We start from the raw sequence: 14,767 nt of genomic DNA, 5'->3' as shown, positions 1-14,767 counted from the left end.
GCTTTGATTCTGTCCCAGCTTCCTACCTCTTAAAGATTTTGCGCATACATCTCTGTGTTCTATCGTTAGTGCTATTTTGTTTTATCCTTTTGTCTCTGTACACGCTACTGCAGTGAGTGAGAAAAATCGGGAAAATCAGCCGATGGGAATTCGGTCATAGTGCACATACACGCACGCACGCACTTACATACATACATACATACATACATACATACATACATACATACATACATACATACATACATACATACATACATACATACGTAATACATTCATACATAATACATACATACACACATATGTACATACATACATACATACATACATACATACATACATGCATACATCCATGCATACATACATATATACATACATACATACAGGCATACATAAATACATACATACATACATACATACATACATACATACATACATACATACATACATACATACATACATACACACACACACACATCGGATGATTAGACGCAGCTGTTGAGACGCTGCTGATTTGTCACGGCTGACTGGATACAACACTTGTTTTGATGATGGCCTATTTGACGTCAATACTTTGTAACACTGGATGCGAAGATTGCAGAGAGAGAGGGTGAAAAAGTGAGAGAATGAAAGAAACATTTAACGATCCCGATTGCTATTAACGCAAACAGGTCTCCACTGCACATACATATTAAGAAAACACACAAATGGAGCGAAAGGAGGAGAGAGAGAGCTTGCACGCTCACTTCACTGCCTCAGTCACGCAACAACTGGCACATTCAGCACTTATGCGCACGCTCGTTCACTCTGCCTCAGTCGCACACCGACTGACATACTGTGCAGTCTGCTCACGCAAAGCGACACCACTATTCGGACTCACACGAATAGATACCTATCCTGTATACCATCTCAATATTCCCCTCGGATCCCTCTCCTGATATGCACAATTTTTCTCAGCCTTGAATCACATTTACCAACAACAAAATACTTTTCACAATTGAACGTTATTTTCCCCTTGTCTTAAAATGCACTTTTGTATGGATGCACTCTTTTCCTGGATCGTTCGTTTCTTTTCTTTTTTTTTTTTTAGAAACTCCAGCGGGGGAGTAGAGTAGGGACCTCACTTCGCCCTGCCTGAGATTTGAGACCAAATCTACCCGCTTATTGCAAGCAGGAAATCCTCTCCACACCAGATGATTGATAAGGAAGCACTTGATCCCCAAGGACCTGTGCTGGTCGAGGAAAGGTCAGTCCTTTGTTTAGGGTTTGACCTACATTACTGACCATAGTCTATATAACACAGAACTTTTCCTAGCTCTCCCTCAGCAGACTAAGGAGCAACACGCTTTTTTGCGTCAGCCATGACCAAGGGCACACTTCCCTTCTCCCTTAGTTCGACGTACGAAGAGAAGCTTTCGGCCGCAAGAAAGACAGTGCCACCTTTATCCTTTCTTCCTTTCTAGTCAGTACCGTATATTCTTTACTCTTTCACTCTCTACTGACAGCAACTTCTACACTATCAACTACTAACCAGTGAGCCATCCTTGTTGTCACTATCACTAGAACTGTCTCTCTACCTGTCGAGCAAACGAATAAATATAGGTAAATAATATTTCTTCCTTGTTGGTGTTGATTCTTCAATGTTCACTGGTTACTCTGACGCGAGAACCTTTAATTGTTACACCTACACGATCGACATGATGTGGAATGTCACAGCCAGCCCGCTACAAATACATACTCTTCCAGTTCTTCTGGGTGTCATACTAATACACTTTGTTGTCCCTTCACCTGTCTCTACCTTTTGGTTTTGTTCAATTCCAAGCCGTGCGTGCGTGTGCGCGCGCGTTTTTGTTTGTGAATGTACGAATGTATGTATGTATATAAGGCAAGCATCATTGGTGGATGTCTGTAGCATGTTATCCAGGCCTCGCACCCATGCAACAGTGCTTGAGAGACCTCAACTTTCGTTGCTGCTTTGATGTCCAATTGCAACTAGGGACTCGATTCGAGCTTTGGGAATGCATAGAAGGCCTAAGAAAGTCTACGACTGACCTCCTCGTCATGTGCTTTAAATCTAGATAGTGTTGTGCTACCAAAGTAGAAAAACGAATTCACGACTTTTAATTTTTTAAGCTTGTCGTACATTGATGATTGGATTATGGCTTACCTTGTGATGGTTGTAGCATGACTACAGTCTTCTTAAGAATAAGTATAAACTCATCAAACGTGGCTGAAAAACAGTCTATCAGGAGCTGCACTTCCTCGTTGTGAGTTATGAGATCGTAATCACCAGCGCAAAGGAGATCATGAATGAGAGCGACAGAAACAGTATTAGTTAAGAATAGCATTCTATCTATCTTACTTAGTGTGGCTATACTGTAGAACGCTACAAAACTTTGTTATTCGTCCTGAGAAAGTATTTTCTATACATTTATAATGCTTAAAATATCAGAAGTGTACTCTTTAGAACTACACGAAATACTTTCTCAAGACGAATACTGAAGATTTGAGGCATTTTACAGAACATCCATGTTAAGTAAAATACGCAGAAAAACAAATGCGCGCGCGCACGCGCACACACACACACACACACACTCTTTTACAAAAATAGGACGCACACCTTCCAAGCCATAACTATCATACAAAAACATGATATAGCTGAAAATAATTACCTATTGATGACGACCTAAACCCCAAAAAACTAGTTTCACGATTTTATCAAGATCACATTAAGAAATAGCAGGACATACATCCTCCAACCATAACTACCACTGAAACATACCAACAAAAACCTGACCTAGCTAAAAAAAAAAAAAAAAAAAAAAAAAAATCTATTTACGGCTACCTAAATACACAAGTCTGATTTTATCAAGTGCCTTATTATATCTTATCAGACACTAGAAACCTGTCAGCCACATTTTTGGCAAGTCAAACACAATGCATATCCATGTTGCACTAGTGTAACATGTATCATTTTTGTAAATTAAAGCGGCTATCAGGCAGAATCGTTACCGCACTGAACAAAATGCTTAGCAGTATGTCTTCCGATGTTTCGCTCTGAGCTCAAATGCTGCCGGGGTCGACTTTACCTTTCATCTTTCAGGGCCGATAAAATAAATTCTGGGGTCGATGTAATTAACTTACCTCCTCCCCATAAAATTGCTGGCCTTGCGCTAAAATTAGAAATAATTTTTTTTATAAGTCAGAAATAATGGTCAGTCAGAAACGATTTATTTACTGTGTTAAGGCGGCGAGCAGGCAGAATCGTTAGCACGCCAGGCGAAATACTTAGCAGTATTTCGTCTGCCGCTACGTTCTGAGTTCAAATTCCGCCGAAGTCGACTTTGCCTTTCATCCTTTCTGGTTCGATAAATTAAATACCAGTTACGCACTGGGGTCGATCTAATCGACTTAGTCCCTTTGTCTGTCCTTGTTTGTCCCCTCTATGTTTCGCCCCTTGTGGGCAATAAAGAAATAAGAAACGATTTATTTACTGTGTTACTTTTTTGGCTATTTAAATAGAACCAGTCTGAGCTGGTTTACTTAGTGACAACATAGTTTGTTGTATTATTTGTCTCTCGCTCTCCTAGCTAAACAAAATATTTTACTAGTTTAAACGCACGTGTATTTAGTTTGACTAGCCAGTATAACTACCACTCGATCGCTAAGCTTAAGTTGATTATGACCTTCGAGATTCCAATCGTTCGTTACTGCATGCAAACTGATTTTCTCGTTGCTGATGGCTTTTTATTTCCTTGCACATTTGACTTTACAACACAAATTATTCCGCTGATACGAATATTTCCCTATACATTATCCAACTGACTTTGTAAAACATATATATGTAAGAAATATATATCTACATTTTACATAATACGTTTTACTACAACACAGATTATCTGAGTTATGTGTGCGTAACTTTACAAACTCGTTCATGTAAAATTTGTTTGGACTGGTCTTGTATATGTGCGCGCGCGCATGTTATAGCAAATTTGTATTTACAAGCCACTTACCGTGAAATTATCATTGCTCAATTCTACTAACAAGATCAGAAGAGGTTTGTTTAGGAAATAAAGGGGAAATTATTCATAATCAATTATTAATATTATCCTCGTCAACAATGCTTTCATTTCTTACATTTATTAGCGACAAAAATAAAACACCTAAAAAACAGCAAAACAACTAGATAAACAAGATGTGAAATAATTAATGGAAGCCAGTGAACCATGATATTCTTTTCTACTCAAGGCACAAGGCCCGAAATTTTTGGGAAGGGAGTCAGTCGATTAAATCGACACTAGTACGCAACTGGTACATTAATATTCTTTTCTACTCTAGGCACAAGGCCCCAGTACGCAACTGGTGCTTAATTTATCGACCCCGAAAGGATGAAAGGCAAAGTCGATCTCGGCGGAATTTGAATCCAGAACGTAAAGACAGACAAAATACTTATTTCTTTACTACCCACAAGGGGCTAAACACAGAGAGGACAAACAAGGACAGACAAACGGATTAAGTCGATTATATCGACCCCAGTGCGTAACTAGTCCTAAATTTATCGACCCCGAAAGGATGAAAGGCAAAGTCAACCTCGGCGGAATTTGAACTCAGAACGTAACGGCAGACAAAATACCGCTAAGCATTTCGCCCGGCGTGTTAACGTTTCTACCAGCTCGCCGCCTTCAGTGAGCCTGGATATTGTAAATATAACCAACACTGAACTGCGACTTCATATACAGAAAAATTGATAGTAATTTTGTTAATATACACAAAAATTAACAGCAAATCCGACCATTGAAAATACAATACTAGTAACAAATTGGTAAATAATATAACTGTATTCAACGCTCTAACATAACTAAACGACATTGGAAATCCATCAATAAAAAGAATAGTAATGGACAACGATCTCATAAAAATAATACAAAAACATAAAAAAACGTTTAGCAACCAATCAATGAGAACGATAGCCATAGACTTAACAAATCCACTCCAATGTATATTAAATAAGCACAATAAAAAAAAATCAACAGAAACACAGTTCTTATTCGAAAATAGCAGTGGTGTGAAACTGAATGTTGTGAGAAATAGAATTATGTACATCTATCTATCTATCTGTCTGTCTGTCTGTCTGTCTGTCTGTCTGCCTGCCTGTCTGTCTGCATATGTGTGTGTGCATGTGTGCGTATATATATATATATATATATATATCCTTGCATGCAGGATAATATCTATTTCCTAGCTAACGATGGTGACATACTGCTTGACGAAGTCTAATGCTTTTAGAAGCAAAGGCCTAGATATTTTGACGAGTAAAAATCGACAATATCAGACTGCGTAAATTTGCAGTTATTCTTATGGCTAATCCCTTTGAACCAATCTATCACTGACTTGCTATTTTTCCATATCCGTAAATTTAATTCACTATTGAACTTGTTTAAAATACACTCTAAAATATATTTGCTAATAATGCCTATTTCAGTTTTAGCTGGGTTAATTAGTCTACATTCAGGGTTTCTGTTGAAATTAGCTTTGTGGTCTTTTAGGGTAATAAAGGGTTGACGTGGGGTGAGGTATTCTATCCTGTCACAAACTTTCAGGTTGTTAGCAATTCTTCTTGCCTCCAAATTCACCTCTTTATATGAATTTGTGTTATCTTTTTGTAGGGGGTCTGTGATGCTGTTCGAAAGTAGACGTTTATACACATCTTTGTCAATCATGTATAAGTTTTTTTGTTTTGTCGGAGTTTACAAAGATCTTATCCGAGTTCTTTATGTCTCTAATTTTTTCCTTCATATCTCTCTGGAGTTGATTGTTGAATTTGCGGAATCTAATTTGTATTTGCGCACATATTTATTTGTATATTTGTATGCGTGTGTATTTGTATGTATGTTTGTATTTATGTAGATATACATGTATTTTTATGCGTGCGATTTTATATTTGTACGTTTCGCAAGCTGAACGAAGTCTGCATATGTGTGTGTGCATGAAGTGGATTCGATCCACCACAGCCAAATTTAAATTAACACTGCAACAGAACTTTTCCTACGGTGGAACAATGGTTTTTCTCTGACAGCAGTTTTACATTTTCCAGATGCCTTTAGCTAGGCCGAAATAATGTCTTCACCACTTGACCCTTTCTAACCTCTTCTACTTCACCAAAAGCTAGAATAGAGATAACAAGACCACCAACTAAATCTATTGTTCTCAATGATATATCTATCCTTCTTGATAGTTATATAAATCAGCACATCCCAAGCAAAAATCAGTTAGTCATAGTCGTGACGACTCAACGGAGTTCGGCACAGTCGTGACGACTCAACGGAGTTAGTCACCAGTCGGTGACGACTCAACGAGATATGGCTGACCAGCCTTGGTCAGAGGGAGAAATGAAGTTTACTGTCAGTAACACGTGAGACAAAGTTCTATACCCTACAATTCTCACTAGCTCTAATTTTGTTCTCTTACTTCGCATGCTTTTCGACATATCAAAATCTGCTCGTCGAGGCAAGGTATGTGTAACGTAACGGTAAATAAATACTTTAAGGCAGCGAGCTGGCAGAAACGTTAGCCGTTACGTTCTGAGTTCAAATTCCGCCGAGGTCGACTTTGCCTTTCGTCCTTTCGGGGTCGATTAAATAAGTAACAGTTACGCACTGGGATCGTTATAATCGACTTAATCCGTTTGTCTGTCCTTGTTTGTCCTCTGTGTATTTAGCCCCTTGTGGGCAGTAAAGAAATAGGTAAATAAATACTTTCTTAAAATTTCATGCATTGTTCATCTTTCACATCTTAAAGTAAGCAATCATAACAACAAATAATTATCGTCTCACCCGCTGACAGCCGACATCATCTTAATATTGTTTACAAATCAATTTCTCCCGTTACAATAACCACACCAAAATAAAAACTCTACCGTTACAATTGGTGACCCTTGACTTCGGACTCCGAAGATACTTATTCGAACACCATCATTTCACTCTCTCTACCTCTATCTATTTTTCCCTTTCTCTAATTTTCTGTTTCTATTTCTTCTTTTCCCCTTTCATCTTCGTCCCCCACTGTTATTCTCTGACTTTTTTTCTTTTTCTTTATTTCGCCTGTAACAATAACTTGTATAAGCATACCACCAAGAGATTTTGTGCGCGTGCGTGTGCGTGCATACATACATATGCATTTGTATATATTTATGTCTTGCCTAATATATGTCTTTATATGTATGTAGCTATGTACCTGCGTTTGTATGTTTTGTGTATATACGTATATTATAGATTGTTTGGTATGTGTATATATTGCTAAATGTATATGTTATCTAGCGTGGAAAATTTTTAAACGGATGTATCTTTTAATTTATTATTATTTTTACAACTAATTATTTACCCTGGGTATTCAGGCCTTTTTCCTTCTTCATGAGCTATTTTTGATTTAAGGTTTTCATCGATTCTTATAATAATATGATTTTTTAAAACAGCAATTTGTTATTTCATGCAACCGATTATTGAAAAGACCGTTAGTTGAAAGGACCAATGAAACAAAACCATTTTCAAATTGTATCCATCAAAGTAATTGTATTTCTGCATATAACTTTATCTTCCTCCATTCTAAACAAAACTGTCCGACGAACGGGAACGTGAAACTCTGAGTAACAGATTTTGCGATATTTTTGCTGCTTTTAATAAAGTATACACACACACACATATGCATATATGGGTACAGGACGTCATCAACTGTGTAAACAACATGAAGTACGAAAACAAACGAGTTAAATACGCAAACGAGAGGAAAAATAGAAAACAGGACAAGTAACACGGAGAACGACCCTTCATCAGTTGTCGGCTGTCTATCTACTCCTCATTTCAAGCATTCAACGACAATATGAGTTTTCGAAGATATTGCTCCCATAAATTCCCAAATAAAATTTTCGATGTATGGGGAGGAGGGGTGTCAAGGTTGAGAACAAAAGCAGGACAGTGGAGATACACAAATAAACCGAACGAAAACAAACATGGAGAGTCGTTAGACCAGAACGAGAGGAAAAAGTGAACGCTAGGAGAAACATTTTCTTAGAAAAGAGAAAAGATAGAAGATAGCTAGTTAGCTAGATAGATAGATAAATAGATAGATAGAAAGAAAGAAATAGAAGGGAGAGATAGATGGAAGACATCCAGTCCTTAGAATTATCGTGCAAGAAAAGAAAATGGTCACGTGAAGCTTTTGACAGAGGAGCTTTTATCCGAGGGGCTTTCGTCCTACAAGGCTTTTTTGTCCTAGGGGGCTTTTGTCCAGATCCCTGTTTTTACACCTTTTTACCATAAAAAAAATTCTCTACGATAATTGCAGTGAATTTGCCTTTTATTAGTTGAAATATGTCATGAACACATTTTAACTAACCTAAACCTATAATTAGATAAAGATATATGCTAAGTTTAGGTTAGTTAAAATGTGATAGTTATGGCCGGACTATCTTTAATTACTCTACTGCTCTATAACTTAGGGTGTGCTTCTCTTTTGGATTTATAATTTTTTGATATATAATATATATATTTTAATATATATATATATGAAGTGCAAGCGAGTACGTATACAAATCGTCAACATGCTAGAAAAAAGATGACAATGTCTAAAATCTAACTTATGATATCATATATATATATAATCGGATATTCTTCGTATAGAATACACCTAGTAGTGTTGGAGAGGTTTAAACTGGAGCGGGTAGAGGGATACATGTAAGGATAAGCAAGTTTAGCAGGTCGATATACAAATAATATTTAATATAGTAAATACAAAAAATATATAAATAAATGTATATATTCATTTTTTGTATTTAATGTATTAAATATTCTTTGTATATCGACCTGCCTAACTTGCTAAATTTACTCCTCTCTCTCTCTCTCTTTATATATATATATATATATTATATATATATATATATATATATATATAAACTGGTCGGGTTGCCAGCTTGCACGATATGGCAAGTGGGCCCATGTGCCATCCATATATGGTGGGTAGGGGGCATGTTAGTATCTAAGGGGACCATTCCCTCAAGTATGAGACTATTTTATTCACCCCTGGAAGAATGCATTATTTCAGCTTGGCTGTATTTGTAGACCACTGAAAAGAATACTTTTAACAAAAAATAAATAATAATAAATAAATAAATAAATAAATAAATAAAGTTGCGGGCGGACCTCCTTAGTCTCCTGGGAACCAATATTTTAAGACCCAGTCCGCCACTGTTTTCACGTTCCCGTTCGTCGGGCAGTTTTATTTAGAATTTGCCTTTTAGCAGTTGAAATGTCACAAGCACATTTCTAAACAAAACTGTCAGACGAACGGGAACGTGAAACTCAGAGTAACAGTTTTTGTGATATTTTTGCTGCTTTTTAATAAACCATATTACTCTACCTCTGGTATTCAAGTACTATGTTTCCCATCTTGCTTCGCATTTAAGTACTTACTTTTGTATATATATATATATATATATATATATATATATATATATATATATATATATATATATATATATATATATATATATATATATATATATATATGTATGTATGTATGTATGTATATGTATGTATGTATGTATGTATGTATGTATGTACATGTATATATATATATATATATATATATATATATATATATATATATATATATATATATATATATATACCGTCAATCCTCGAGTATAGTTCGCCCTTGAGTATAACACGCAGGGGAGTTTTAGGGGACTGTACCTCTGAAAAACTTAAACCTTCTGTATAATACGCACCCCTTCTCTAACTTGAGTCAAGGAGGTCTATATAACGTCCTTGATTTGTAAAACTGTATACGGTAACGTCGTTTATTATTATTGTATAGATAACATAAAGCAAACGTGTAGCTTTTTTGTGCATTATGTTTGCAGAAAATAAAGAAATATCAGTAATAACAGTAACAACGTTTAGTAAATGTTGCAAGTTATAGATGATTCTTTTATGACTTCATTGCTTTCAGGCTTAGCGTAAGGTATTTTCGTGCCCGACATCACAAAATGCGTCTAAATAAACATTGCCGGACAGCAAATAGAGACTTGGACATTGCTTAAAAAATATTTTTCATTTTTAACCTCGTATATAGTACGCACTAGGCATTTTGACCTTTAAATTTTGGAGAAAAAATGCGGATTATACTCGAGGATTTACGGTATATAAATTATTATTTTAAATTTAAATTTATATACAAACATACACATATATATATAGGGGAGAATTCACAAAACAAAGACGAAGACAGGTGGTATATATATATATATATATATATATATATATATATATATATATATATATATATATATATATATATATATATATACATATATATATCACCGTGATCACCGTGACCGACCAGGCTATCAGATGTTGTTACACATCGCTGGTCGCAATGTGCTTCGCATTGTTTTAGCCCTTCAAATGACGCCACCCCGCTGGCTAAGCGAGTAGGCCATATATATATATACATATACACACACACGCGCATATGTATGTATGTGTGTATATTTGCGTTTGTGTTTATCCAGCCACCGCTTCACAGCCGATGTTACTTTGTTTACGTCCCCATGAACTAGCGTTTCAGAAAAACGGAGACTAGTCGAGTAAGTATCAGGCTTTAAAAAGGTAAGTAGATTTGTTCGGTGAAACCCTTCAGGGCAGTATCTTAAGATGGCCGCAGTCGAATGACTGAAACAAGTTAGGAGGTAAAAAAGAAAAATAGAAGGAAAGTCAAAGAAAAGTGTAAAAAATTACATAACACAAGTTAAACGGGTGAGTTTGATAGAATGGTATGGAAGTCTTTCTTCAAGTATGTAAAAAAAAGCGCGCGTATATGCAAAAAAGCGCGCGCATATGCGCATGCATACACTACGCAGGTGTGCACGCACTCAATATAGAGTCATATTACACAACGGTAGTAAAATGAGCGGGAAAAATAGTACCCGTTATCAGAATCAGTGTATAGGTGATTTGATGTAGTCAAAATGAACACAAACTGTTTGAAAACAAGTTTTTACACAGATATATCACTTGTTTCGATAGTTTATTATTTTGGGATGGAAACATACTCCAGCAAAAGAAAATATAAAACGATGGTTAGTTAGCACAAGTTTCATGTTGCGTGTGTTCGTACTTGAGCAGTTAGCTGGCACGTTTCTTGTAAAAGTATGAACCAGGGTAGATCATTCTAGGAGGAAGTAATAAAGGGAGGTAACTAGATCATGTGTGTATGCACACGAAGAAACGTTTTCTTTTTGGGGAGTGGGTAAGTCGATTACGTCAGCCTCAGTACTCGATTGGTATTTATTTTATGGACATCCATCAAAAGGACGAAAAGCAAAGTCACTCTCAGCTGGAAGAAATACTGCTGAGAATTTTGTTCGGTGTGCTAACGACTCTGCCAGCTGGCCGCCTTTGTACATACTAAGAATAAAGTTGAAATATTCGCGTGTGTATGCGCGCGCGCGTAGTATGTCTGAGTGTGTGTATACTTTATTCGATATACCTATATGTGTACACGCGCACGCACACACTCGCGCGTGCACACACACATGCACTAAGATAGCATATAAACGTACACATAGTGTAGCATATAAAGGGTAAAGACCCCCTTCGGTCATGAATGACCATGGGATTGCACCTAAAAAGTTACCCTCCTAGACACAAGTCCGGGCAAGGTTGTTTATGGAAGGCCAGCAGTCGCCCATGCATACCAGCCTCCCCTCTCCACGTCACCAGTGTTATCCAAGGGAAAGGCAAAGGGCCCGATACAGCTTGGCACCAGTGACGTCGCAACTCATTTCTACAGCTGAGTGAACTGGAGCAACGTGAAATAAAGTGCCTTGCTCGAAAACACAACACGCAGCCCGGTCCGGGATTCGAGCTCACAACCTCACGATCGTAAGCTCGACGCTCTAACCACTGAGCCATGTGCTCATATATATATAAACATACATATAAAAGTGTTCGAGCTGAATTTGACTGTTTGTATTAAAAAAAAATAGGCAAAATCCCATCCAAATGTAAAAGTATTTTTAAAAAATCAAAGATTATTAACTAGAGAGATTACAGCTGCTCTTAGCTTCCAACTCAGCCATAAGATGGTTCTGGAACATGGTGCCTACTTTCCTCACTCTGTCCTTGTGAACATCTACCACCTTCTTGAGCTTGGCCTTGGTGTTGCAGGAAGAGCAGTTGGGTGTTTTTCTCAATTGCACCCTACATAGAAACTTCTATGGGATTACTATCAGGGGAATTAGGAGGCCAGAAATAAGGTCTGGTGAAGTCGTAGAAATCCTCCAATAATCATTTCTAATGCTTTCTAAAGATATGACAAGGAGCCAAACCCTACTGCCACCCATATGGCCTTCCAGCAACAAACTTCTCCAGGAGTATATTAGGGAGTATAACTCCAAACTTACAGAGAAAAATTCAATTTAGTGTTAAATCAAATTTCACAATACAAATATATAATATATAAATTAGAGAAAAAACACTATTATGCAATTCAAACAATACAGACACAAACCAAATAATAAATAAAAAATAAAAAATATTTTTCAAAACATATAACTAGTATAAAAATGAATAATCAATATTATATGTTATATATTGATTATTCATTTTTATACTCTTTGTAATCTAGTTATATGCTTTAAAAATATATTTTATTTTTTATTTATGATTTGCTTTATGTCTACCATTGTTTAAATTGCATAATAGTGGTTTTTCGCTCATTTATATATATGTATATATATATGTATATATATATATATATATATATATATATATATATACGTTTAAATATTTGTTGTGCAAGATTTTTTATGTGAAGTCGTGTGTTGAAACAGATATTGTTATATTTCGGAATGGTCATATTGCCAGTTTAGCCAATAAAAACACACGCACTATATATTTGGTGTTATTTTGCTTCAGTGATATTTATTTTTTACATTAATCTTAATCTGATTTCGGCCAAAGTTCTTTCGTCACACTCCTGTGACCGCATCAGTGGTCCTTTGTTTTCTTCTCACTTATTTGTGTCTCTCCTTACTAACCGCCAGCCATTTTGTATTTCTATTGCATGTCTTCATTTGCGCATGCTTATATCTCTATGTGCGTCTATGTTTATTTAGTGTGTGTGTGTGGGGGATGCCTGTAATATTTGTATCTTCTGTTTATATACATTCTTGTAATTTGTATTTTGTTTTTGTTGTTGCTTTTGTTCTAATTTTGTTCATGTGTTTACATCCACCCATTATTATCATTACATATGCTTGTAAATAAGTGAGAAGAAAACAAAGGACCACTGATGCGGTCACAGGAGTGTGACGAAAGAACTTTGGCCAAAATAAGATTAAGATTAATGTAAAAAATAAATATCACTGAAGCAAAATAACACCAAATATATAGTGCGTGTGTTTTTATTGGCTAAACTGGCAATATGACCATTCCGAAATATAACAATATATATATATATATATATATATTTTATTATATAGAAGGAGCTTCTACAGGACTAGAACTGTTTCATTCAAAAGAAATCATCAGGAAGCTAGTAGACAAGAGTTGTTTTGGCATTTATACATTTAGGCAGATTTAAATGGGTGGTGGTGGGGGACTTTTTTGGGGGTAGGCATGGCGCAAAACTGTCATTATTAGGGGAGTGGTCAAAGGAATCGGTGGTTACCACCGATTCCTTTGACCACTCCCCTAATAATGACAGTTTTGCGCCATGCCTACCCCCAAAAAAGTCCCCCACCACCACCCATTTAAATCTGCCTAAATGTATAAATGCCAAAACAACTCTTGTCTACTAGCTTCCTGATGATTTCTTTTGAATGAAACAGTTCTAGTCCTGTAGAAGCTCCTTCTATATAATAAATTAATTTACTCTGCTATGTATTGAGTACCTTATTTACTGTGGTTAACCCCGACTCAACCCGGGACCTACATATATATATATATATATATATATATGTGTGTGTGTGTGTGTGTGTGTGTGTATATATATATATATGTATGTGTATATATATATATATATGCATATATATATCATTCACCCAAGGCAGTGGGTGAATATGTTCTTAAGGTTAAATTTTAGTCAATCGCAAGCTTTATCATTAACTTAGTTGTCAATGAAATTGAATGAATTTTTTTTTTTGATTTTCTTCCGACTTGAAATAGAAAATACTTTGTTATCTGATAATGCAAACATTAATGAAACTAATTCTTCCGTTTCTTTAAAAAATGTTTTGTTTTTACTAGTTTTTACTCTTATTTTTGAATGATATACATTCTACATGACCTTAATTTTAACATATCTGTGATTTGAAATTCTTGGATAATGAGTTTTGTTAAGAAAATGAAATTAAAAAATTGTATAATACTAAAATAAGACAGAACTCTTTTAGCTTAGGACAGAAATTTTTAAATAAAAAATAGTAACTTGAATTTTTAAAATTGTAGTAAAAAACAAAAAGATGCACAAACTATTTGATTCACTATTTTTTCTTCTTGTCCTGTACTTTTCCAGATTCCATATTTAAGTGTATTCTAGCAGTCTGTCCCCACAAACGAAACTCTTGGCAACTATGTTGCATGTTAAAAATGAATAAACATATACATATATTCATATTTTGAGTTCTGTTTTTTCCTGTTTGCATTGCCATACATACTTGATGATTGCTTCATATTGACAGATGATAACTGTTCCATCAACACACACACAC

The 14,767-nt window shown here is 35.7% G+C and overlaps 1 long non-coding RNA gene across 1 annotated transcript in view; it reads right to left on the bottom strand.

Moving 5' to 3' along the window:
• Positions 1-713: 713 nt before the first annotated feature.
• LOC118763055 overlaps positions 714-14,767 on the bottom strand; it is a 29,181-nt gene continuing 15,127 nt past the window's right edge. Inside the window, exons 2-3 of the long non-coding RNA XR_004998807.1 lie at positions 4,436-4,452; positions 714-730 (exon numbers count right to left, since the gene is read on the bottom strand). This is a non-coding gene — a long non-coding RNA (uncharacterized LOC118763055). The remainder of the gene's footprint in view (positions 731-4,435; positions 4,453-14,767) is intronic.

Source organism: Octopus sinensis, linkage group LG4 (genome assembly GCF_006345805.1).
Source record: "Octopus sinensis linkage group LG4, ASM634580v1, whole genome shotgun sequence".
NCBI lineage: Eukaryota > Metazoa > Mollusca > Cephalopoda > Octopoda > Octopodidae > Octopus > Octopus sinensis.
The sequence above is the reverse complement of the archived record's forward strand: the minus strand, read 5'-3'. Positions and strand labels throughout refer to the sequence as shown.